Below are 26,092 nucleotides of genomic sequence, written 5' to 3'. Positions count from 1 at the left end.
CGCCAGTAGCAGCAACTCATCCATTGTTCAAAGTGAGGGTTGCAAATGTTTTCTTCAAAATGGCCCAGAGCGAGTGTAGCGTGTGAGACAAACCAATTCGGCAGGGTTTAGGTGGGTACTGCCCGGAAGACATTTTTTTAAATATTAGGTTCAAATGTAAAATTTTACAGTGCCAATTTAGGAAAAATTCGGTTAAAAGCCAATGAATGCATAATTGGTTTTGTAGGGAAAAACATGAACACCTCCAATAGATGTCAAGACAGGTGTCCAGTTAAAGTTTCGAAAACAAAAGGATCGAATGGCAAAGGTGAGAGTACATTCGACCGGAAACAAAAGGATGGAGATTTTTTAAAATGTATATATTTTTTTTGTGCTCTAGTTTACCTTAAAAAAGGTGTTTTTACACAAAAAAACAGGGTTTTTGGGGGGACCCCCCCTAAAAAAAAAAAAATGTTGATCCTTTTTTTCGGTCGAATTGACTCAACCCTTTTGTCATTCGACCCTTTTGATTCGCTCCTATAACCGTCAAGACACCAACAGTACATCATGGAATATTGCAACACATTTTAATGCAGGCTGTGGCCAGAGAAAACTCAGGAGGCTTGTCTCAGCAATATATGCCAGTGTTAACCTTGTTTTAATCTGGTTGTCCTCAAAGCAGATTATGAGACCTGTCAGCAAAATGTGCCCTCTTTTCATGCTTAATGGGCCCAAAGACTGTTATGATGAAGCTTGCATCAACAATATCTGCAAGCATTGCCACTGTAAAACATAATTCCATGCTGCCTGTGCCGGAGAATAAAAGTCAGCATTGCCATTGTAATACACATTCACTCTGCCAGTGACCAACAATATATTCCAGCCTTGCCACTGTAGCAGACATTTTCCTCTTGCCTGCTGCCCACGTTCTCCCCATATCGCTCGTCGGGGCACGTTGCTCTCAGTGACACCCTTTGCTTGGCTAGTTCATGACATATTTGAAGACACTGCTTCTGTGACCTTTGTTGACATCTATGCATTTGAGGATCTAATGGAAACAGAGTACAAATCGCCATTGTAGTGCAGGAAAGATATGTTAGGAATGGGTGGTCAACGAAGAAGGAGGCTAATAGTGACTCAAAGTGAGTCACATGCAAGTGCTGTGGACAGAATGTGCCACTAGGCAGGTGGATTAATCGAGTTATTACTGATTCCTATTCCTTTTATGGCTATTGAGGGTGATGGCAATTGAAAAACCATGTCCATGTGGAGAGGTACCTAGAAAAATTATTCAGGGGTGTACCGAGGCTTAGGTATTAACAGAACGTACCAGGGGGTAGACCAATCATCGTTGCGTATAGCTGTATGTTTTGTGGTAGAGTTAACTAGACACACCTCTCTGATCTTTCTTGTTTTTTGGATATGAAGTGTGTTACCAAGGGTTCCACCCTGACATAGCACCTTATCCTGCATTGATGCTTATTTTCTGTACCGTGCCCTGGCCGTGTTGTACATGGGCATCTGACGCAGCGTGCTGCCCGCTTAGTGTTGCAGCTGGTAAACTGATGCAGACTCCTGTCAGAAGGTAAGTCTCCTCTTAGTAAAAGTGTACGCACTGCAAGTACCACACGGAACAAGGCCTGTGGTAGGAGGAAGTCACCATGTAGCGGTGATGGTGTTTCTTCGTTGATTTGTTTCAAAGGTTTTGCAGGGACATGTTGGTCCTTCAAATGAACCGCCACTTTGAATGCTAAGCGCAGTCTTTCTTCATTTGTCAATGTAGGTGTTACCAGAGCCAAATGTTTAAGTATCTCTCATCCTAAGGAGTTACTACAGCGGCTAGACATCACTATGCAGGTATGTTTTATTGTGATAGCTTCTTTCGTTTTTGTCCAGGGTATGTCCCCTTGGGGTAATTAGTGCCATTCTGAAAAGTCTATTAACACTTTTCTTAAAGTTATCCTCTTTCTAGGAGTCTACTTTTTGGGAGGGGGTGGCATGCACACAATATTCAGGGGTGGTACAACAATTGTGTCACAGCTATAACAATGGGCCATACACTGCTGGTCCTTCAGGGCTTGCTTATTAAGCTACTGTCGCCCCGTGCTGTGCTCCGCGGTCTTTTTCGGGTAGTGGATCCTGCCTCTGACCTATTTGTTAAATCCAAGAAGAAGATTTGCGCTGTACTATGAAGACTCGTGATCCTGACGTCATCGATCTCCATACACAAATCAGTAGTCGTTGAGCACATCACCAATGTACCTTTTCCACAATTAGGATATTAGTCTGAAATGGGTTGGTACCCTTAAGTACATGTGTAGTGCTTGTCATGTATGTCCAAAGCCATGCTTGATTACGTTTTTTTATGTTTACACAGCCTAATTAATTTGACCTGCAAGGGTAGCTCAGGCTATATTTTGTCTCTTAAGTTGGCAATGTATTACTGCTAATATTAAAGATGGCTTTCTTCACTATGCTCAACAGTGCAACACAATATTTGTATTCAATATAAAACAATTCTGCTGCATTAAATTGTTCAACAGTGCCATACTGTGCAAGATAAAAAAATTCTGCTGAATTAACTCGATGCTACAAATAATTGGGGATGTGAAATGTGCTTGTGATTTTCATGTGACTACATGTTATTGCATGTCCATGTGTTCTGCATGTAAAGTATAGCAGAGCCCTCAACTGTAGACAGTTGCCACAGGGGTTGATAGACCAATTTATAATAGCCATAGAGCAGTGATTCACAGAATACTGCTCAGCCCCATGAAACATTCGGCCCAGTTGTCTCATATTCTCTGACCTAGCCTTCCTCTGTGTGCCTGAACATACTGCATTGCATGGCTAGCATAATTTCTTTAAACTTGTCATCTCTGGTAGTGATAGTCGCCTACATTCTAAATACTGTTCACATGCACTGTAATGCTCTGTAATGCTCTCCGCACTCTGAAACACTTCGCGATACAAATAAAATATCGTATCATATCTTTTATTTTCATGTTTGTTCAGACAATGGCCTACTGAAGGGCCATTCACACTGCAGTGCTTCGAGACCATAACAACGACAGTAGGAGCTATGCAAATATCAATTAGCATAACATATAATAACTGGCGATGCTGGGGCCAAGGACTACCCGATTGCAGTTACTTTGGTTTTTAGGTAAATTGGTCACCAAACTGAAAAGAGAGTTCCAGAATGCTGTTTTCACATATGCTGTCATGAAGTTGGCCAAATCAATATCCTTGCTCTGCTCTTGTGGGACTTCCTGCTTGATACATGAAATGGCTTCCTCGTGCGTGCAGAATGTTCAATTTCAAAGCTTAAGTGCCCGTAGTCACTAGAATCTCTTTCAAGGAGGTCAAACACGTCAGAAGTGTGTAGACACAAGGAGAGTGGCTTTCTCTTGATTCAAACTGTTGAATTTATTCTGGCTCAATGCTTCCTAAATAAATGTCAGAATGGATTCCCAAATGTTACCAGTGGGGCCTTGATGCAGACTGGAGGAATGCTACTCAAAGTTAAGCAATGTTACAACCATCTGTTCAAATTTTCCTTGCTGTCAGAACTCTAGGACCCTGGTACTCTCCGATTTTGATGTGGCAGGTGAGATTGTAGTAGATGTCTCAAGTTTAGAAATGTCACGCAGTGCTTCCTTCCAGAAGACTAGTACCCCGGGTGGCATTGTGCGACCAGCAGCTGTAAAGGTGGTCAGTGATTTAAGAGGTGATATAACTCTGTAATCTATAACTTAAGATTCTTTCAACTTTCCCACAGCCCGTTTTCGCTGAAACTCGTATATGTTCGAGTACCGTTACGGTGCTACAAGGAAACAGTTTACCCTCTCAGTGCCCCCTCGTTTTATCTTCCTATGCGAGGGACATATGTCTCAGGAGGATAGCCCAGGGGCAACACACTTGCCCTGGAAGCAAGACGATGTGGAGCAACACAGGTTCGATCTGCGGGTCTGCGCTTAGAAAACCTCTTGGTATTAAGCGCGTTATAAATAACCAATTACAATTACACCCGTGAAACCCCCTTTCTCTACGCCCACCCTTCTCCCCGCCCTCACCATGGCATATGTATCACAAGGGCCAACTCTGCCACCCTCCCTGCCATCCTCCCGTTCCCTACATGCTACACAGATGCAAAGTAAGCGCATCTGTTGTTCCCCAACAGGCTGCTGTTTGGCGAAAGTAGTCTTTGGGCATTCAAGTCACTAGATGTACTCTAATGGGCCCCAAAGAAAACGTGTAGACATATCTTATGAAAACACGTATCAAGTTTAATTTTCTAACAAATTAACTTTCTTGGTCAGTACAAAGGATCAACCTAGTTGTGAAGATTACACCAATGTTTATTAAGGTTTCAATTGGATTAATCGAAAACAAGAGGGTGTTGATTAGGTATTTTTAATTCTACTCCAAGGACTAACTCATCTCCTGTACTCCCTCCCCTGGATTCCAACCATGCCAGCTGCGCTCTAGTTGCAGAATTCCTGGTAGTAAGGGACGTTCCTTTTCCTCCCTCTCCGTGGGCCGCTCCCTGAAGATGGCTGCCGCCTATTGTATATTGTCCTGAGCCTTCCTGTGCTCTTTTCTATTTCTGATCATCTGCAGATGATACGCTGCTAGAGGAACCTGGAAAGTGACCCATCTTTGTTCATTGTTAATTCTGCCTCTATTGTAACCAGTTCATGGTAAGTTGTCTTGGTCAGATATTTGGAAAGGGACAGCGTCTTCCAACAGACAAGATTACACTGTTTCTTCATGTGCAATCCCTAATGTTGAAATGCAGAATGATATGTTTGAGTGCCACGATGGTAACTAACATAGCTCAGTGCTCATATGCCAGATCACAGTACCATATCCTGGCATGGCAACTCAGTCTTTCTTCTCTCTGAGTTTGGTCAACCTGAGTCTATAAGTGTTTGTGATAGTAACAACATTTAGTGATGGTTTTCCATCTGCAAGGGGTGAAGGGCATCGCGTGATTTTTGTTAACATAAAATGCTGCAGGTAATTCTGTTTCTGAAAGAGTGGGCTGCTAATCATGCCCCACTTTCATTAATGCTCCATGCCCAAATCATGACATCTACAGCCCCAGCTCTGCAGTGGCACAGAACAGGATGAAAGGTCAGAGGCACATTTCTGACTGCGTCTGGAACGCAAAGTTCCTACACCTACAGGAAGAGGTGGCATTTTAATCTTCTGCACCCCTGATCCAAATGATAATAATTGTATGCCTTATTCAAGGTCCTTTCACTGGAGTCCCTTTGAAGTAAGAAGTCATAGGAAGGGGGCTGAATTAGAGTAGCCAGAGAGGGGAGATGGGCTAAGGAAAGGGTCTCACCATCTTGGTTTCTGCTGAGACCCCTTTCCCTTTCCTGTCCCCTCCATTTTCTGCAGGCAAGGTATTCTGGGTGTGATGTGTTAAGGTAAAGCTCACTGGTTACAATAACCTAGATTGGTCATGTTGCAGCAGGCTTGCTTTGGACCAATCCCATGTGACATTTTGCCTTTAAAAGGAGAGGCGACCCCCCCAACTCCGATTCATTGATTCATCTCTGGACTCCAAAAATGACAAGAAGAATTCATTTGGATCTCTGTTGGGTCTACAGTCTGTCCCAAAGTATTCTGCCAGGGAGAAAAGATAGACAGCATCCAAGGTAAAGGAGAGCTCGGTCCACTAACCATCTCCAGGGAACATTGGGGGTGAACTGAGGTTGTACCAAGGCTGCTCTATTGGCTGCACTGGTACCTTGCTCTTGTGTGCTGGAGGTGAAGGCTCTGCCAGACAAACTCACTGGAGTGGAAGTGGAAAACAGAAGCTCTCACGTTATCTTCTAGCCCCTAGAGTAGGACTCACAGGAATCCAGAAGTCCAAAAGCATCTGGAATTCTGTTGTACTGCCTCAAGACTTTTTTGAGCCACTTTGGCTGTGCTTGATGCCATTCAAGCTAACACAGGACTTGCAGTGCTGCTTTTGAAATTCTTCACCATTCGAGCTGTTCACCTGCTTCTTTGTACCATCTGAACGCTGTCTGGTGAAGAGCACTGCCGCTGTGACTCGAACACCAGCTTGCTGCTTCGGAAAAATATGACTTGCCTTATTCCATGTGCCGTTTCGACTGAACAGAACTTTGTCTCAACCCGATTCCACCACCTACTCGGCCTGCTGAAAGTCATTGTTTCACACCCTGCTTGACCGCTGAAACGAACTGCTGCAAGCCATCAACTTGCATTGTCTTGAGCAGTGATCTGATCCACACAAAGCCACGTTTCAAGGTGACTCAATGCCTCAATGCACCTAACACAAAGATTTCAGGTACTGCCATAGTGACCATGAAGGACCCCATCACTACTTTCTTCTTAAAGAACACAGAATATTGACACTGTTGCTCTGCTTGATTGCCTGAACACCCTTGGTCATTTGACCGTGCACACAATTCTGCATTCTCTGTGTTTTCTTTTACAGTTGGAGGATTTTGTAGTGTTTTCTAATTAGTATGTTTGCATTTCATTGTTTGATTAAAAGTCTATATTTTTATAGAACCTTGGTTGGGCATTCTTTTAGTTTGGTCTATTGTATTTAAGTTGTTTGTGTTGCTACTATTATCAGCTCACACTCCTCCTGGACATATAGCCTGCCTTCTGCCTGACGGCGAAGGAGGTATACATTTTGGGCTATGCCTGTTTTAGCTTAATGATTGGTAGCATTGCTGCTTTAGTACTAGTGTGGGGCTGAGTAGGCGGTTTAACCAGTACTCATCCCTGTTCTCCTGCAGAGCGGTAGTCATTTTGTCACACACCTTCTATACCACAAGACAATGTTGCTACTCCAGAAAGCTCTAGTCATAAAACAGAAATAGCAGAAGTATGTTGTAGGCCTAGAGCTTGTGCCTCCCACTGGGGGAAATTACAGACAGTGGAACCAAAGTGTCAAGACTCCCCTCATTGCTGCCGGAAGATACTGTGGTCCTGGATAGATCGTTTCATGCCAGTGCATAATCCTGTGCTTTCTTTGGTGAAAACTGATGTCGCCTCACATACTGGTGCCATATGTCGTATTGCATGCTCTTACCTTTGTTAAATGCCATTTAAGTCGAAAGGGCCTGAGAGAGGAGAGTGTTCCCCAAATGTCTCAGAACTGTATGAAGCTTATTTTTAGGTCTGCTTATTTAACACACAAATCATTTTGATTTTTTATGTAATTTGAATTGTTATTCAGAATATGAATAGCAAGTGGCTAGTCTGTGCTAAACAGTGACTACAAGCAGGTGAGAATATTGCAGTTTATTTGTATTTATTAAAAAAAAAATGATTTAGCATTTTAGTTTATTAAAACTTTTAGCAAAAGCAAGTGGTTTAGGGTATCATTCTTATCTGGCCCCTATTGTCTCACTTTAGCTCCGATGTAAGATTTGTGTTATTGTCGGGTCACTTCGTTGTCGGTTCCCAGACATTCCTTTAAAAACTTAATTGGTGCGATCACTAGGGAGATCTTGTCAACCCCCCCCCACCCAACAGTTGTTTCCACCAGTCCTCAGCGGAAAGTATCTGTGTGTTTTCCAGGAAGCGTGTAAAAAATCTTATCCTGATTTCCGTCAATGCAGTGCATGTCGTGAGGATATGTTTCAGATCTTCCTGGGATCGCTCACTGTTACAGAATCTACCTGACTTGTCTCACGGTCCCTCTTTATTTCTTACAGCCTAGACCACTTTTGTGTTGTACAAATTGAGTCTCACCCCCATGAACTGTGTCCTGTATTGGGGTCTGGATATTTTCTTATGGAGCCCGAAATGTTTCCTAAGGCTCTGATTTCCAATGCTAGGTTCTGATGTCGTTTGAATTGATTTGCCCCATCACACGTTTGTATCCAATCGTTTTCCCACAGTTTGTTTTCTCACTTAAGTTATTCGGTTTTCTGTATAAATCCTCTAAAGTAGCATTTGCCTGGTCCAGCAGTTCTCTGCAGGCTATCACCCATTTTTGCAATGGTTTTTTTGGACCTTTCTCCAGCTCAGATTGTATTATTGCTCAGATAGGTGCTTCGGCTTCTTTCATACATTTGCCGTAGAGAAATAGTGTCTTCCAGTTCACCGTTGCCTTTAATGAAGTCAGGCCTAGTTCCCTTCTGATTACCTGGATTGGAGTTGGTTTTGCGAGGCTTAATACTTTCTTCCAAAACATTCCTTCCAGGTGCTGCCACAGTTTCTTTGGGAGCTATATCAGTGCATCTGTGCAGTATGATATGATAGCCGCCACCATACCTTTGTTGAACTCTATCAGTGGGAGAAGCGAGTACCAACAGTATCTCTCTTTTAGCACCTGTGCTTGGTTCACCAACATCTCCGTTTTAGATTTTAGGGCAAGGATGTTCTTTGTTTCCACTGGGCTTTTGCTGACTATCGTTCTTAGGTATTTGAATTGATTTACTTTTTCTACCGGACGACCTCCCATTCCAATGGAATGCCTTTGATCTCTTATGCCTTCCCCCATTCAGACATAGGATTTCCATTTTGCTGGTGTTGATTTGAAGGCCGTTTTTGGCTGTATATTCCTCCAGTATGCTCAGCTGTCTCTGCGGTCCTATCTTTGTATGGTCCATGAGCATTATGTTGTCTGCGTAGAGCAGGCAGCTCACGTGCCTTGCCGCCTATCTTGCAGCATTGCATGAATGGTCCCAGGTCAAAGAGGTAGAGGTTGAAAATGACGGGTGCTAACGTGCAACCTTATTTCACTCCCCTAGCAGTTCGAATCTCTTTTGTCAGTTGCCCTTCCAGGTTTAGGTGCACTCTCATACTGGTGTCTGTATATAAGGTATTGACTTGTGCCACCAAGTCTTCACAGGAGTTCCATGCTCTCATCTTGTTCCATGGCCGCTGTTTGTTTATTGTATTGAAGGCTTTTGCCAAATTGACGAATGCATGGAAACTGCTCTCCTGAACACCTGTGAAGACTTGCTCTCCAATCTTGACTCTAGTCTCCCTTCTATCCTCATTCTCCTTGATCTATCCTCTGCTTTTGATACGGTCAACCATGCCACCCTGCTCAATCGTCTCCAGGACTACCTTCGTATTACTGATCAGGGCCTGGTCTGGATGACCTCCTTTCTGACCAACTGACCCTGTCAGGAACAACTGGGGTCTTTCCTCTGTTCTATCTCTCTCTCTCTATTTGTGGTGTTCCCCAGTGGTCTAACCTCTCTCCTTGGCTCTTCAACCACTGCCTGGCACCTCTTGCCCACCGCATCACTACTTTCTGCTCCAATGTCAATTAAGTTAATCGATAAGGTTGCCACTTTGCAACTCCAGACTTATGTTCTGGGAGCTGGCAAACTACATAAAAAGCAATCTGGCTTTCAGCGCTTTCATGGTACCGAAAGCACATTGCTAGATTTGCAGACCCATATGCTTTCTGGACTGGAACAAAGTAGGTCGGGCTGCTGATGTTGTTGGACCTATCGGCAGCCTTCGACCTGCTAGATCACGGGATCCTTTTGGACTGGATGGCTACCATTGGGGGTCTTTCAGTGGAGGCAATAAATTGGCTCAAGTCATTCCTTGGAGGACGTTGCTCCCAAGTTCACTGAGGCGAAAGTGCTTCTGAGGCTGAAATTGTTACCTGTGGAGTTCCCGAGGGGCTTGCCTCTCCCCCCCTTTTGTGTAACATTTATATTATTCCTCTCTGCATGGATCTCGAGACTTTGGATTTGTCTTTCTACAATTATGCAGATGATTTCCAGTTAGCATTGGAGATCAGTGGGAACTATGGAAAGGATCAACAAGTATTAGACTCAGTCTATTTGACCATTAAGAGGTGGATGACAACAAACTGGCTTTGAATGCGACTAAGATTGAACTTATGCTGTATGGTCCTCGACAAGCCAGAGATAAGCTTGGTCACCTATATGCCAACTTCAAAATTGATGGTAGCCAGATCATGGTAGTACATAAGGTAAAGACCATAGGTACTTAACTTGAAGCTAGTCTAGACAGTGGTGCCTATGTGGATGCCATCACTAAAAGCACCAACTACCACCACAAGGTGCTTCGGCAAGTTGCCCCACTAGTCTCTACAGAAAATTGTGAAAAACTGGTTAGAGCAGTGATTCTACCTCGTGTAGATTATTGTAATGCTCTGTTAGGAGGTGTAAATAAGACCGATATCCATAAACTACAAAAGATCCAAAATTCAGCGTCCCGCATTATCTACCAGATGAAACGTACAGAACCTACATCAGCGGCATGAAAGAAACTTCATTGGTTGCCAGTCTCGGCACGGATTCAATTTAACCTGCTGACTACCTGCCATAAATGTGTTTTTCAGTGATGCACCAGCCTATCTTAAAGAGAGGCTGAATGCCTATCAACCTAAAAGAAATATTTGTTCCTCTAAAGCTTGCCTATTGGAGAAAGATCAGGTCAAGAGAGTACGTGGATATAAGCCGTGATTTCCATGTGCATGCAGCACGAGCCTGGGACGCGCTGCCATAACATCTGCGTAAAATGGACAACCATTTGGCTTTTAGAAAGCAGCTGAAGACTGTTTTGTTTGTATAAGTAGATCTTCACTCTTACTTCCTTCTCTGCTATGGCGCCTGGATGCCCACAGGCTTTGTCCCCCTATACATTTATTAACATAACACAACATAACAATGTTCAATGTTATGCAGATGACCTTTAGCTCTTTTTCAGCCTCGTCTCAGCCACCTCTGCTTCTTCTCTCATACCAGACTGTCTGGCTGCAATTATGGAATAGTGTGCCACCAATGATCTCTGCCTTAATGGCAGTAAGACTGAGTTGCTCCTCATTGGGACACGCACTTCCTCCTTTCCTCTCTCCATCTGGCCGCCCACTCTGGGCCCTCTTCCTGCTCCTTCCTGTGAGGCTTAAAACCTTGGTGCTATCTGTTACTACACCCTCCCCTTCTCTCCTCACATCTCTGATGTCTCTAAGAAGTCAAACTATCAGCTGAACCTGCTCAGAGGTATTCTTCCTTTTCTCACTTTACCCCAAAAGCTCACTGTCTCCATAGCTCAGTCCTTTCTAGGCTGGACTATTGCAGCAGCCTCTTTCTAAATCTTCCTGCCTCTACTCTTCGACCTTTGCAACTTATCCAGAATAGGACTGTGAGACTTGTCCTTGGCCTCAAGCCCAGGGATCGTATCGCTCCAGTTCTGAAATCTCTTCACTAGCTGCCTGTGGTGGCAAGGATCAACTTCAAGACCCTCTGCATTGTTCACAAGCCTTTCTGGGGCCTGGGACTGTTCTCCTTTAACTTTCTCTTTCAAAACATCTTACTTCTCGAGCTCTCCGCTCATCCACCTCCAACTCTCTGAGGGTCAGATGCTTCTCCAAGCAAAGAGTTGGGGGCAGATCTATCTCCCCACCTGGGGCCTCCCTCTGGAACATCCTCCCTGCCTCTCTCAAACTTGAGCAGAACCCCCTCTGGTTCCTGAAGCAACTCTAGACCTTCCTTTTCACTTCCGCTTTCTCTCGTCCTCTCCCCTGCTGATGCACCTGACTGTTCCACGCACTGGTCACCTGGTCACCCTCTGAACTCCTCTGACCTTGGGGCCGGGCTCCTGCATGTCCAGTTACCCTCCCACTGCTTCCGTCCTCCCCAGCACTTAAGAGTCTGTATCTGCAACCCTACAGTCCCTTCTCTCTGCACTTATGAGCCGCCTGCTGGCAGCACGTGTGAGTTAACTGCACTTTCCCCTTACCCCCTCCCTGGCACTTCTCTCCTTCCCTCTTCCCCCACATTTGTACGATCTGAATGACGCAAGGCCTAGTAAGATCGTTATTTTGTCCTGCCTTGTTTCCACCTCCTTGTCTTGTCACGTATAAAACACGTGTTTACATGCCCGTTATAAATGCCACATCATATCATATCATATCAATGATATGAACATTTTGGTCTTCCTTCTTCTTACTTGCTCTTTTACCATTGATAGTAGTAAGGTCGGAGGCGAGGTACCCAGTCCTTTTACAAAACCACACTGGAATGTGTCCTGCCACTTTGTGTTAAATGCCCAGTCATTCACCCTCCTTAGAAGTAGGGATGCGTATATCGTCTCAATAATATCCAGTAGGGCAATGGGGCGGTAATTATTTTGGTCGTCCCTATTGCCACTCTCAAAAATCAGGATCACGTTTGCCATTTTCCATAATGTTGGAACTCTTTGATTTTTATCAAGTTTCCTATTATTTGCCACGTTCATTCTGCCCATTCTTCTGGGTGCTCTTTCAGCATATGGTTAGATACGTCGCCAGGGCCTGGCACGCATGATGTGCTTGTTCATTTTATCAGGTTAAAAACATCCTCCCGGTCGTATGTCAAGTGCCACGCTGCTTGTGTGCGGGTTGTCTTTGAGTCCTCTGAGATAGGCTTGTCATATAGTTCTTTAAAGTGTTTTATCCAAGTCTCTTCTGGTACACTACTGATCTTTGGGGTTTCGGGTGGTTTCCCTGTGAATTGATATAGCTCCAGATCTTCGCATAGCTTTCATTTGAAATGGCTCTTATAATTGTTTCTGCATCTTGCAGAACTATCGTGAATTTATACCATTTCAAAGAGTTCTTATGTTGGTTCCTTAATTTTTAGTGTTTACTTTGTAGTTTCGGCTGTCCTTGCGTTTTGCCCGCTTGAGTGCCGCTCACAGTTCTCTCCTGTTCATCGCCAATTGTTTATCAAAGGTATGTCTGTGATTTCTGTTATTGTTTCTGTGTCTATTTGTCTTGTATAACATGAACGGGGTGAGCATTGCTGTATAGTCAGGTGCCCCTGAGGGACCTTGTGGGTCTGGCTCTGTTCTGATTTTGTTATATTGGGCATTCATAAATTCCAATTTTATGATTTTTAGCCTGCAGGCGTTGTTGACGCACTCTACTGAAGCTGTCATTTGGTTAGATTCCCTTTTCCCTTCCTTTTGCCAAGTAGCTTTTCGAATGTTATGGTCACTTACTTTTGTATGCAGGACTACGAATGCTATTAAGTCATCGATTAGGTGTCTCACGACGAAGATGTAATCTATCATGGATGCTTGTTCCCCACTGTTCCAGGTTGGTTTGTTCTGTTTCTTGGCTTTGAGGTGGATGTGGAGAGTCCATCTTGGAGATAGTCTCTCGTTGTCTGCAGGGTTTGCTCTTTCTGATGGAGCCCTTATCTGGCCGGGCAAGGTGAGTTCCAGGACGGGGTTGCCTGTAATGATATATTCCTCCCCACTCTCCTTGTTCATCTTCTCTTAGCCTTCTGTGGAGCTGTTGGCATCACCAATGATCATGCTTTCTAGATTTTCACCCTTCAGACTAGGTTTTTTTGTGGCACTGGTAATCAGTTGCTCGCTCTTGTATCTTTGCCTATTCATGTCTTTTTGTAGGTCTAATAGACTCTTTGCATGCGTCTCAGCTGTTTTCGCTGGTTGTTCTCCCCCCCGCACAGCTTCACTTAGGTTTCTCTGTGCCCTTTCTTTTCAGTCGGTTGTGTTCCGGCTTATCTGATGCTTGGTGGTAAAGAGGAAGCAGGGTCTATGTCCATATAGTGGCTCCTCAGTCTCTTTTGTGGGGACGGTCGCTCCTGTAATGTATTATGTTGAATCGTAATTTTCGGACTTGGTTGCTCCCTGGGTGTTATTCCTTCCTCATCCAGGATTCTCTGCAGCAGCTCATTATCCGTGGGTTCGTTTGACTGTAGTGTAGAGCAGGTTGGACTATGTCCAGCCCTTTTCACCCCTTCATGGGGGAACCCAACCCTATCCTGGTTTTTGGTCATTGGGCTTATTTTCTTCTTCCGGGCACTTGTTTCCCTCCACTACCACCCGAGCTTTGGGGTTGGTTTACTGTAAAATTCAATGTTGGCCAGTGGGGTGAAGCGGCTATTTTTTTCCATCCTATGGTTTGTGAAGGTGGCGATTTGAACTGGTAACGACTACTTTTGCACCGGTGCTCGTCCGTGAGTGTTTGTCTCTTGAGTACATTATGGGGGTTGGGAGAATTACTTCATGATCTCTTTGTTCCTCCTTCCCCCCTATATGGAGGCAATCCTGCTCACCTTTCGGCGCCCTGTTCTTTGTTATTTCAGGGGCGTCCTGGATGGGCTGTGTTGCACCTCTTGCTAACGCTTCCCCAGGTGTATCTCTCGCTTCCAGTAATTCCAAAGCTGGCTCACTGGTGCAGTTTGGGGTCTTCAGTTTGTTATGCGGCTGTTCCTCTGTGCTTTTACTGGGGTTACTGGCTTCTAAATAACAGTCAACAAACCCCCCCCAGCCTCAATGATTTCTTCTGTTCCCTCCATTCTCTGAAGTCTTCCCCACGTCTTATTCGTGTGTGGCTCTTGGCTAGTTGTTATAACTTCAAGCCCTCGCCCCATAGGAGGACATGTGGCATGCTCTGGTGTAAGATGTATAGGCGATGTTAAACACTTTAAGTCAAAAGGACTCTCAGAGGCAAGCGAGCTGTTAATCGTTAGCCCCGAGTTGTGGTACTGCTTACGGGAGTATCCAGGGTGTCCGGGTAGAGGGATGGGTCTCCTTGTGCTCATCGTGCTCATTGTGCTCCTGAGTAGGTCAGTGAAGAGCGGGGCTTCTTTGGCTCTGAGCAGTCTGCTGGGGTGGGGTGAGTGCTCCGCAGGCTACGGAGCCTCGCCTCGTGGTATTTCCCGTCTTCTCGGCTCTGGAATTTTCTTGTCATGGCCGCCCATTCTCTCCGCCCGGCTTCGGCTTTGATTCTCCTGCCTCCCCGTCTGACTTCAGCACCTGATTCAGCGCTGGAATCACTGTGCAGGCGCTCCACGCCTGTGGTAGGCTATTATAGTTTTGTAAAAATGATACAGCCGGGTCTGCAGCAGTCACTTTTCTCCAACTCTTTCCAACAGAAAACAACGGTTAGACTTCACATCCTCCTTTTCTGCCACATGACTCAGCACTGTACTCACCATGTAGGTGCTCCATGCCTGGGGTAGGCTATTATACTTTTGTTAAAGGGATACAGCCGGTTCCGTGGCAGTCACTTTCTCCAACTCTCTCCAACAGAACACAACGGTTAGACTTCACATCCTCCTTTTCTGCCACATGACTCAGCACTGTACTCACCATGTAGGTGCTCCATGCCTGGGGTAGGCTATTATACTTTTGTTAAAGGGATACAGCCGGTTCCGTGGCAGTCACTTTCTCCAACTCTCTCCAACAGAACACAACGGTTAGACTTCACGTCCTCCTTTTCTGTGACAGGAATCAGTGCTGGACTCACAGCGCAGCCGCTCTGCGCCTTGGGTAGGCTATGATAGTTGTGTTAACGGGATACAGCCGGGTCTGCGGTAGTCCCTTTCTCGAACTCTCTCCAATAGAAAACAACAGTTAGACTTCACGTCCTCCTTTTCTGTTTCCTAGTCTAGCCTTCAGTGTGGGAGCTATAGCATTAACACTGCACATTCATGATCATACATCAGACATGTTCCTTACTGCTGTGGCAGTAGTATGTCACATGATTCCAGGACAAGTTGTTTATTTTATAACACTTTGTTTGAAGGCATCCGGGTGGAAAGTAGATGGAAACAGGGGGTGCGGACGAAGAAGAAGTAGAGCTTCGTAGTGGTCACATGTGCGTTTGAGAATTCGCACACACAATTAGATAAAATACAATAGACTAACACCATAGTTGTCTCCTTGTGCACTGCCATTCATTTTAGAACAATTTAAGAAGGGCATGTGCGCCTCTCAATTGAGGTATTTTATTTCAATCATACCTATAATCCAGAAATCATGAAATGAGTCCCAAATGAGTTTCTATGTATTTTAATGATTCTTAGCCCCTTTACTGCTGAGAACATGTGTGTCATTTTATTGGCACCACCTTCCCAGAGTCAAGAATGCGACATGCACGTTCTTTGCGCATTTACGGCTAATTGGGCAATCGCACTGTGGGAAAGTGATTGCAGTCATATAGGGATTAATGGTGAAACAATGTGCCTGCATGATTTTTTGATCTCATCATTTTGATTCCTCAGGTCTCTTAGTAGATATCTTGAGCAATCATCATCATGTCTCTTTCTGAGTGGTAATGCTGGTCGTTCTCAAGCAAGACTTGTTCGACTTATGTCTCCACGAGAGCAGAGAAAGACCATGGAATGAAAGTGCAAAGGGGAGATCAATGACTCCTAAATTACTCATTGGCAGCCGTGGTTCAACAGTTTACATATGCCCATCGAGCTATCATATTGAATTCCCCTTCCCCATTCTGAGAAAGCTAGTTCATTCAATGCCTTGAGGGTCTTTACCATTAGTGTGTACTTTGTGGTGTATCCAGACGAGCTGTTTGAACAGGGCATTAATTGTCTTAAAGTCCTTTTTTGCACCAACGATGAGTATTAATCTGACTGATACAGCAATTTGGTCATTGCGATAAAGTTTAAAGCTTTGATCCTTATTGTAGTTAGGATAGGGAGAACATTTCAAGGATTGATACCCAATTTAATTCAGGTTTGATGGATAGAGATTCAGCATGCCGTTAGTGACTCGGAGGCCTAGATGCTTAATTGTGTGGTCTGAACAGTGAATGGTCATGTTCTACAGGATAAGCAGCACTTGTTTTGGTGAAATCTAGTCATTCTGATTTAATTAAATTCACTTTATATTCTAAGATCAATCCGCATCTCCGAACTTTCTTGATTCTGTCGGATGTGGAGCATTTTGGATCCAATATAGGGAGTGATTCAGCACTGGCATAGAGTGACATGCATGTTATATATCACCCCTGCAGATACATAGGCTATATATCCTACAGTTAGGGCAGAGGTTGCATATACAGGGAATAGAGAAGCTGGGCACAGCCCCTTCTCCCTTTCTTGTACCAGTAAGAGCTGAATGTGAGGCAGGGGCTAGGAGGGAAAAATTGATTGGTATTACTGTGGCTTTTGGACATACATATGGAAGCTTAATCAAATGCTGAATACCTCAAGGGAAATAAATCACTTATTTCATCTTCCTCACATGAAGACTTTTTCTGCAAGACCATGTCCTTTGGTCCTCCATCCCGAGCAATCAAGTTTTATCTGAGTGCCGACCACAAATAAACTCAATCTTTTCCATGTGCACTAGATGTAGACTAGCTAGCTGTAATGCCAAACAATTAGCTAGTAATCCGATGTCTGTTTTGACCAATTAAATGATCCTTAATGGCCTGCACAGATGCCTGTCCTTACTAGCTATGAGCAAGAGAATGATGTTGGCATCCCGCCTCCCTAAACATTTGGCCAGATCATTCAGATTTCCCTCAGCGGTGCCCCTGTTCTTTGCATAAAGGTAGGAATTTATGACGGCCCTATCTCTTAAGTTTTTACTCTAGATTAGGTGCCTTTTCTTCCAATGACACCTCCTGTTCTTCAAAAGATCTTAATTGTCCTTACAATACTGAGCTTGTCCCTGGGGGGACAAAGACTGCATGCTCCACGTACAATGTCACTGGGCAACCCATAGTAATGGTCGAAGAGTTTTGAATTGCAAAAGCCGCTGCCACTAGAGCTTGCTCACAAGAGAACTGTCCCTGCATAACTGGGTCTATTAGGCCATTGTAATACGCTAAAGGTTTGTGGCCTAGCAATGTTTGCTGGGTCAGGATCGCTGTCATCACCTGCCCATTTGAATGGGAAACAGAACATATTGCTTCTTGTAATTCGGGGTCGCCAAGACTGGAACATCGCTGATTTCAGCCTTCAGTTCATGAAAGCAAGGCCCCATTTCCTCAGACCACTCAATTGGACCTTTTACCTTCTGTGCTTCCTTTAGTCGCTGCAGTAAGGACCTCACATAACTAGAGTAATTGAAGATCCATGATCTACAATAGTTACAGATCCCCATAAACTGTTGCATCTGTTTCACTGTGTCTGGGTGATGCATATTCTGAACTGCGTTGGCTCTCTGTCATTACCTTTCCTCCTGCAGGTGATATTACTTACCCAAATATACTACCTCTGCCTGACAGTACTGCAATTTTTCTTCGTCCACTTTGTACCTCTTCCCCACGAGCAGGGTGAGGAGCGTTATTGAGTCTCCTCGACACGACTCAACGCTACTAATCTGAGGTACTGCAGACTCATAGATTGTCCACATACTGAATTACAGTACTGGACACATGTACATTTCCCAAATCGATCTGAACTGCCATATTAAAAACACTCTGAGATTTACAGTACCCCTGTTGCAACCTTGTGTGCTTGAATCTCTGACAACGATATGTAAACGCCATGAGGTACTTAGAATCGAGGTGTAAGGGAACAGAGAAAAATGCACCGTGAATTGGGTCAACCCAGTAGGGATTTTACAGAGAATTGTGGCAGGATTCAGTACCACTAGAAATTCCACCTCAACAATATTATTGAGGGGGTGCAAATCCTGGACCATCGTCCAACTGGAACCCTTTGCTTTCCCACAGGGTAGATAGCCGTATTTAATGGGGACACAGAAGGTTGTATTATGCCTTGCTTTTAAAAAGCCATAATGGTCTCATAAATCCCTTCATCCACTTCCTTAGACATGGGGTACTGCTTAACCCCTGGTAATATTGAACCAGGTTTCAATTTTATCCTCACCACTCCAACACTCTTTAGCAACCCCACATCATGAGGATTGCGGACCACAAATGGTCCGGCACTTTTCCCAATTCCTTCTTCCAAAATGGCGATGTATTTTTAACAATGAGCATGGAATGTGGCACTTCCCTTTACTCTATCGCTATCTGGCAAGGCACGCCAATTTCAAAGACCATCTCTCCTGTTCCTTCAGTGTCTTCGAACAATTGCTCGTCGGACAGGTCCCTCAACAACAAGGTTGGATCGATGCACAGAACTATGCGCCATCCTCTACCTTCCTCATCTGTGCCTGAGAGAACCACCCTTCTCTTCTTGATCACTATGGCTTCTAAGAGAATCATAGCAATGGAACCTGGCATTACGTCCTGTGGAACATCAGGCCAAAATAAGAATTCAAATGGTACCCGCCAGGCCTGATTTCTGTTCCCCAGGACCCAACTCAACAAAACCATCACCTCATAAAGAAATAATGCTGCATGCACGGGAACACCCCTAATCGCACTGTCACTACAATAGGTCTGAAAACGCGCTGGTTCCTTTACCGCATACAACCTTGGGGTTGAGCATACTATACCCTCCTCTGTGAAAGCGTTCAACATTTGCAACTTGCTCAGAATGTTCCTTCCCAAAAGATTTACTATGCTGTCAGTACAATACAACAAAGGGGCTAATAAATGTTGATTACCCACCTTGATCTGAAGATCTTCAGTATAAGGAACTGACAGGATATCCCCAGAGAATCCCTGTGTGCCCATCGTTATGCCTGACAAGGGGTTCTCAACTTCCTTGATGCAAGATTTTGTAGCTCCTGTGTCATAAAAGAGAACATTTGGTCACCTACCTGAACACCTATCTAGGTTTCCTCTTTCGGATCAATGCTAATGGACAGGACTGGGCACATCAGAGAACCTTGTGGGCTGTCCTACTTCTGGTACATATTAGCACCTGGGAGAGAAAAAAGATTTCCCCTGATAACAGTCGCTCCAGTGTAGTGAGCAATTGTTCCTTGAGTTAAGGGATTCTTGTCCCATTTCTACCCTGATGCTTGGGCAGGCAGGGTTGGTGAGATCCCGAAGGTCTGTGCAGACCCAGTCAGTGGGTGCTGTTCAACCCATGCTTGCTGCGATTGCACAGAGCCCAGGGCATATGGCAGGGTCGGGCCTGTATCTGTTGAACTCTAGTGTTAAAATACTGTGGTGATTCATGACAATCCCGTGACACGTGTCTCAACCTTCCACACGATCATAACTGAATCCCACAAAATCCTCCATAATTATTTCTTGTTGGCCCATTAAACCAACGACCCATTCCTTATGAACCCACCAAAATGACACACTTCCATGTGGAGATCCTCCTCTGCCCCTCGGAAACCCTTGCATTGGCCTTGGACCGGGGATATACCCTTCCATACACCCCTGTTACGTACCGGTACACTGTGTCCCTGCTGTCCCTACATAGAATTCATGATTACTGCCCCTTCTGACAAATTTTCCCAAATGTCTTTTGAACAAGTTTAGCCTCTATTTTTTTGTGCCAGCTCTACTCTCTCCCTCTCTTTTTCTTGTCTTCTTTTGCAAAAATGCACAATATGTGCTTGAATCTCTGGTCACCCCTTGGCCTCTGCCCTACAACTTTATCTAAATCATGCTGGACGTCTTTAGGAAGTCCTTTCAGCGTGTGGTAAAGATCAACACATTCTTGTCCCATGCTTCTTCTGTTTCTGCACTCCACATCTCTTGAATTGAATGGATGCGTTCAGCAGGATCATCATCAAATTTCATTGTTTTAGCAAACATTGAATTGATATCAGGCATATCGTTATACATAATCCGCAAGGCCCACCGTACCTGTTCCGTGAGATTATTAAAAGCTGCCCCTTCATGGGTATTTGTATCCAACTGAATGCCCGGATAATCTAATCTCTTCCAAATCTCGTCTGACTGTTCCCCAATTAGGGCTGTGACTAAGCTCTCCATGTACCCTATGGCCAACATGACACCGGCAGTGTGTTTCTCTAATGCAAAAATCCACTTCCCGCCCCTGCAATGAGCAAATGGAGTGTCTTCATCAAGTTACCACAAGACATAATATGCCCTTCCCAGACCCTTCTGGAGCAACGGAAACTGAGTTACCCCTGCTTTTTGTGGGGCTTCCCCCATCTCTCCCCTACTACTTGTTACAGCCATGAGAGAGGCCTGGCGCCTTCTATGGCTCCATGGTGTGCTTTCTATCGCTGCTAATGGAGCGGTAGGTAGGGTGACTATACCCCGCTCTCCCTGCTCAACATCCCATTCCTCTGCTTCTTCATCATCTACTCCGGCTACTATATCCCCTGACCCTTCTACAGGCACAGAAGCATAATCAGCACTACCATAGGGTGCCATCTCCCATCCTCCCTGCTCAGCCCCTCTACCAGTAGCAGCATCCCTGTTCTCCATTTCCACCTCAATTGTTCTGCTATGCAATGTTTCAAGATGATTCAGGAGGGGAAGAAGCATATGAGGAGAGACGGAATGAAGAATTGCATGAGGAGAGACGGAATGAAGAATTGTATGAGGAGCGGGGAAATGAAGAACCTTTTGATCTCATGTCACTTAAAGACTGTGGACATTCTCCACCGTGTATGGCTAGTGGAGGAGTTTGTGAGGCTGTCAATGTTTGTGATATCCAAGTTGTCCAATCTAACAAGTACCTGCCCATATCTCCACCTCTCTTCTTCTAAATCCCTTTCCTGTCTTCTCACTTCCTCCCGCTCTTCATCTCTTTGTTGCCAAAGCAGCAATACCTCTTTCTTCGCTAGCCTTAGTGCTTCCTTAATTTCTTCCCATTCTTTCATATCTACCACTCTTTGCAGCCTATCCTCTACCCTAGCAAGAAGAAGCCTAACCTCTTCTTTCTCTCTCATTGTCAATCCTTCCTCTACTCTTCTGACTACCGGCTTACTCTTTCTTGCTCCTACACCCTTAATCTATCTGCTAACCTAGCAGTCGGGGGAAATATCCCCTTCCTGCTCTCTGTTTTCAACCTCTCTGCAGCTTTAACCATTGAAGGAGTTATCCCTCCACTTTCCTCAAAATCCCAGTTCTTAGAAATCGTAACTGATAGAGGCGTTATCTGTGTCCATCTCGCAACCACTGGAGTGGCCGCTGGGGAAAATGGTGGTACAAACTCAAGGTCTGTAAAGTATAGCACCCATATGGGGGCAGTGCAGAAGGAATTCCTGCACCCTTCTTTTTCGGCCCTCCCACAACAATTTAATCATTTTGGCCTTCCCCCCTTTTGCATAAATCCTCCATAATTCCAAGATGTTTAACCGCTTCTCTAACTTCGAGCCCTTGTGCTTTGTATTTTAAAAAGTATGCAGGTTCTCCAATATCCCTGTATCATAGGTTTCCTCAATAGGCCAAGAACTGATCATTTTTCCCTTACTTTCCCGCAACTACTTCCTGTGGTATTTTAGAATGTTCACCTTATAGCCGGGCAACACCTGCCACAAATGATTCAATGGAGTTTCCATATTCCTCCCCAAGTTATTTAAAAAAGATTCACAGAAAAAATGTTGAGCGTATCGATGGCACAGATTTATTTTTCACCCAACAAATCCTCTTTTTGCCCTTAACCAATTCCTAAGTTGTTCTCTACGCTCACTCACCGTTCTTGTCTATACTTCAATCACCTCACTCAGCTATTTACTTCAATTCTGCTTCTCACTTTTACACAAAAGACAGCATCTTATCACAAACACTAGCCTGCTAATATTTCTGAGATATCCCCACCACTCGAGCATAGGAGGGGCTCAATGAATTCCACTACTGCACCGCTTTTCTCGCTTCTCTCGCTTCTCTCTCTTTTACTAGTGTGACCTTCTCTACTACAAGATCCTCTTTTCCTGACTACAGGAAGTTTCCCCTTCACTACTTCAACTAACTAATAAGACCAAGGCGAGGTTTCCACCCACACAGCTAATGCAAGGGAATGGCAAGAGTCTACTTCAGAAAGGTATCTATGGTTGGATTTACCATAAGATACTACCCCACCTTTAGACGAGACATACAGCCTACAAGACAAGCAAACTAAAAGGTATCAGGACAAACCTCACACTGGTGGTGTAGGGTAAAATACCACCTCTAAAATAATGAACTAGGTAATGAAATATATACAAGGGACTTGCAAAACAGAACAGTTCAATCACTCCGTCAAAAAATCCACTTTTCCAATCCCTGCAACCTCAACTAATTTCACACACACACTTCAAGTCTACCCTTACCAAAATCCCTTAAATCAAAGAAACAACCCCTTTTTTACCCCTATTTCCCCCTTGCTTTATACCCAAAACATGCACTCATGTGAACCAAAGGCGCTCCGATGTGGTGCTCCATCAAGTCGGCCTGTACAGCTAGGCCACAGCACTACGTCTCTGGGGAGGAGACAGACCTTTAACCAATATGGGGTGCGCAGACCTCTTTTTCACTATGCACGGAAAACTGGTTCCTGTCATGAGGTGGCGCAGCTAAGAGGTGTGGACAGAAGACCCCCAATGTCTCGGAAATCCTTGACTCGACAAATGTGCAGATGGGCCTTTAATCACCTTAACCCGAACAGGCCCAACACTTAAGAGGTGAGTACACGGTTGTACACAAAGCAAGTTTATTGTACAGTTCTCCAGGGAGCAGTTAGATGGTGTTGGAGGACCGAACTAACCCACGTCTCAAAAAAACACACCAGTTCACGTCTTTTATACAGTTTTGCAAAAGTTAAAACACTCCCAAATACTTTATTGCCTTCCACCCCCAAACATGATTGGACAAAGCCTCTTCAAAAGAGTCCCATCTTTTCCCACTTACTATGTTTTCATTGACCAGTTTTATCTTAATAGTCATCTTCAGATCATATTCATAACACACCTCTTCTTAGGATTCGTCTGTAGTATGTCATGACGTCAGCACATGGTTAAATATTGGTCTTGAAACATAATTACTAGCAATAATTGGCCTAAGCCATTTAAACCCTAACTCTTGATTTGCACATGGCTCGAATGAATATTCCCTGCAATATGAGAAAGGCTCGGCGAATGATTTCTCTTTGAGTTAGTGATGCTATCTCATTTCCGAGGTCACCGTTCTATTGAAACTTTTCAATCTACAAATCTCCCACTACATCACACAGTTGAAAGTTCTGAATAGCCGTAGTTTTACTACTGACCAAAATAAATAATGATACCCCTTCTGTCACGTTCTCATGCATCAGGAGATTACATCTACTATCTACGATACTTATGAAACCATAAAAACGAATGGCTATTTTCTACAGCGATACTAACCGCGAAGGTTGAAGTTACTCATTCACCGGCCTCATGCCTTCTGAAAACCTAGCAGTCAGTTTAAAAGTCAAAGTACCTTTTGCAAAAACGGTCCCACCTACTGTGTTCCTGATTAATTTGTCAGATTCTTGAATCTCCATGTATTTGTATTATTGTACATGTATGTTTTTACATTTGGTGCGTTTAACATTTTATCGTTTCTAAGCGCACGCAAGCTAATATGTATCAATTTCTAGACTAACAAGAATACTAAAGTAACATACGACATCCACATTTAACTACACTTTAATATATATAAAATTGCAACATGACGTCCAGCTTGACGCCACCCCAGGTTAACCATATGGTGCATACAACGTGAACTCCTTGTAATCATGGGGACCTTTCCTGACCATCCGAACAACACTCCCAAACTGCATACGGAGGCAACCTTGGTAGGGCATTATCCTGCCTTGCCTCAAGGTCTAGAGGGACACCTGTACCTGCAGTGGCATTCGTCATCTCCTGACTCACCCTCAATCCAGTAATCAGCTCTCCCTCACATGCCAACACTTACTTTCACCCTTAATCCTTAGCCTCTATCTCCACCTCCCCCACATTCTAAGTAGAAAGGGATGGCAACCAGTGCATTACTCTGCATACCTGCTGAATCTAGTGAAAGAATTAATAGAAAAAAAGACCCAGTCAGACATACACCCCCAAAAGCCTCTCACTGGTAACCCCTTCTGGACAAAATCCTCTACATCCCAGCTCCCTGCTCCTTCCTGCTCCAGACTCCTCCCACTTTTCAACAGAGTCACGGGTTCCCAACTCACTGTAATGTGAACCATGCCCTACTACCCTAAATGGCAGGACAGTAGTTAATGCTGTGTTGTAAGGATTGCTCCCCTTGTGTGCATCTCTAATGTATGCCAGTTACTCCTACCAATGTACAGCACACCAGAGCTAGGCACACCCTCATTAAAGGCCCAAGATCCAAATAAGGGTCCATTTAGAATCAGATATATAATTGTAGGTGTCTTCCCTTTCTACAGTTTCAGTAAGCATGCAATGATGTATCTTGCATTTGCTGAACCTAGTAAGCACAATGTTAGGGTGCCAGACAGTTCACCAGCGGCAGAGCCCTGGAAAGAATTACACTAGCCACTGGTGTGGTCACGAAGAGTCTGTTCTCGTGCAAGGGCGGACCTCTACATTTATTGTAACTGTGACGTAAGCCATCACCTGACAAGGGTGACGGCGAATGTCATAACATCAGGCAGATTATTCATTGCATCCTGCGGGCAGCAATATCTATTTGCAAAAGGAGCCTGCATGTACTGAGAGAATGGGGCTGTACGCGCAAGCAAGAACCCTATGGCGAGATATGCTATGACACAATAACTGATGGTGGGGGGTCATTGATGGGTCACCCAGCCTTGCAGTTGCAGTTGCAATCTCTATGCTGTTTTCAGTAGTGGACTGGTCGTTAATCTTACTCGGATAAAGCCTGCTAGACTTGGTCCCTGTCTTATTTACCACCCCCATCTTATGTACCCTAACATTCGGCATCTTCCTCGGGAGACATTACAATGCAATCACGCTTCAAAGCATCTATAAGGGTACCCACTGTGTGGCAGCAGCCCCCACTGTCAGGGACTCTTTTAAAGAAGGGAGTGGCCACGTTAGCCACCTCTGTACCGCCCATGTTTGCCTAAAGGAAGAGGGAGGCGGAGAGTGGCAGCGAGGGGGAGAGAGAGAGAGATATGATGGCCAAAGAGAGAGAGAAATTGAGAGAGATAGAGAGAGAGAGGATGGACAGAAAGGAGAGAGAACGAGAAAGAGAATTTACGAGATGGCTAGTGAGAGAGGGGAGAAAAACATAGAGACGGAAAGAGAACGAGAGAGATTGAGAATGACAGAGTTAGAGTGAAATATCTTATGTTAAATGTATTTGTTGAGCGTGCGGCCACCGAAGGTATCATGGCGCTAATGAGAGTGAGAACAGGTCAGCAGCACTAAAGGATCAGAAGGTTTTAACAGCCTTTCTAAAGGCTAAGTAATTTGATATTTGTTTTATAGGTAGTGGAAACTCGTTCCACAGATATGCTGCAGCAGTAGAAAAGGCTTGTCCGCCAACACGGGCCCGTTTATATCTAGGTACCACTACACAACCTGCAGAAGCTGAGCGAAGGTCATGACTAGGACAGTGCATGCT

General features: G+C 44.6%; 1 protein-coding gene across 1 annotated transcript in view; it reads right to left on the bottom strand.

The window, feature by feature from the left end:
• The window catches only part of TRPM1 (transient receptor potential cation channel subfamily M member 1), a 594,536-nt gene that overhangs the window by 289,004 nt on the left and 279,440 nt on the right, over positions 1-26,092 (bottom strand). The window lies entirely within an intron of this gene.

The sequence above is a fragment of the Ambystoma mexicanum genome, chromosome 11 (assembly GCF_040938575.1).
Source record: "Ambystoma mexicanum isolate Mex_15411 chromosome 11, UKY_AmexF1_1, whole genome shotgun sequence".
NCBI lineage: Eukaryota > Metazoa > Chordata > Amphibia > Caudata > Ambystomatidae > Ambystoma > Ambystoma mexicanum.
The sequence above is the reverse complement of the archived record's forward strand: the minus strand, read 5'-3'. Positions and strand labels throughout refer to the sequence as shown.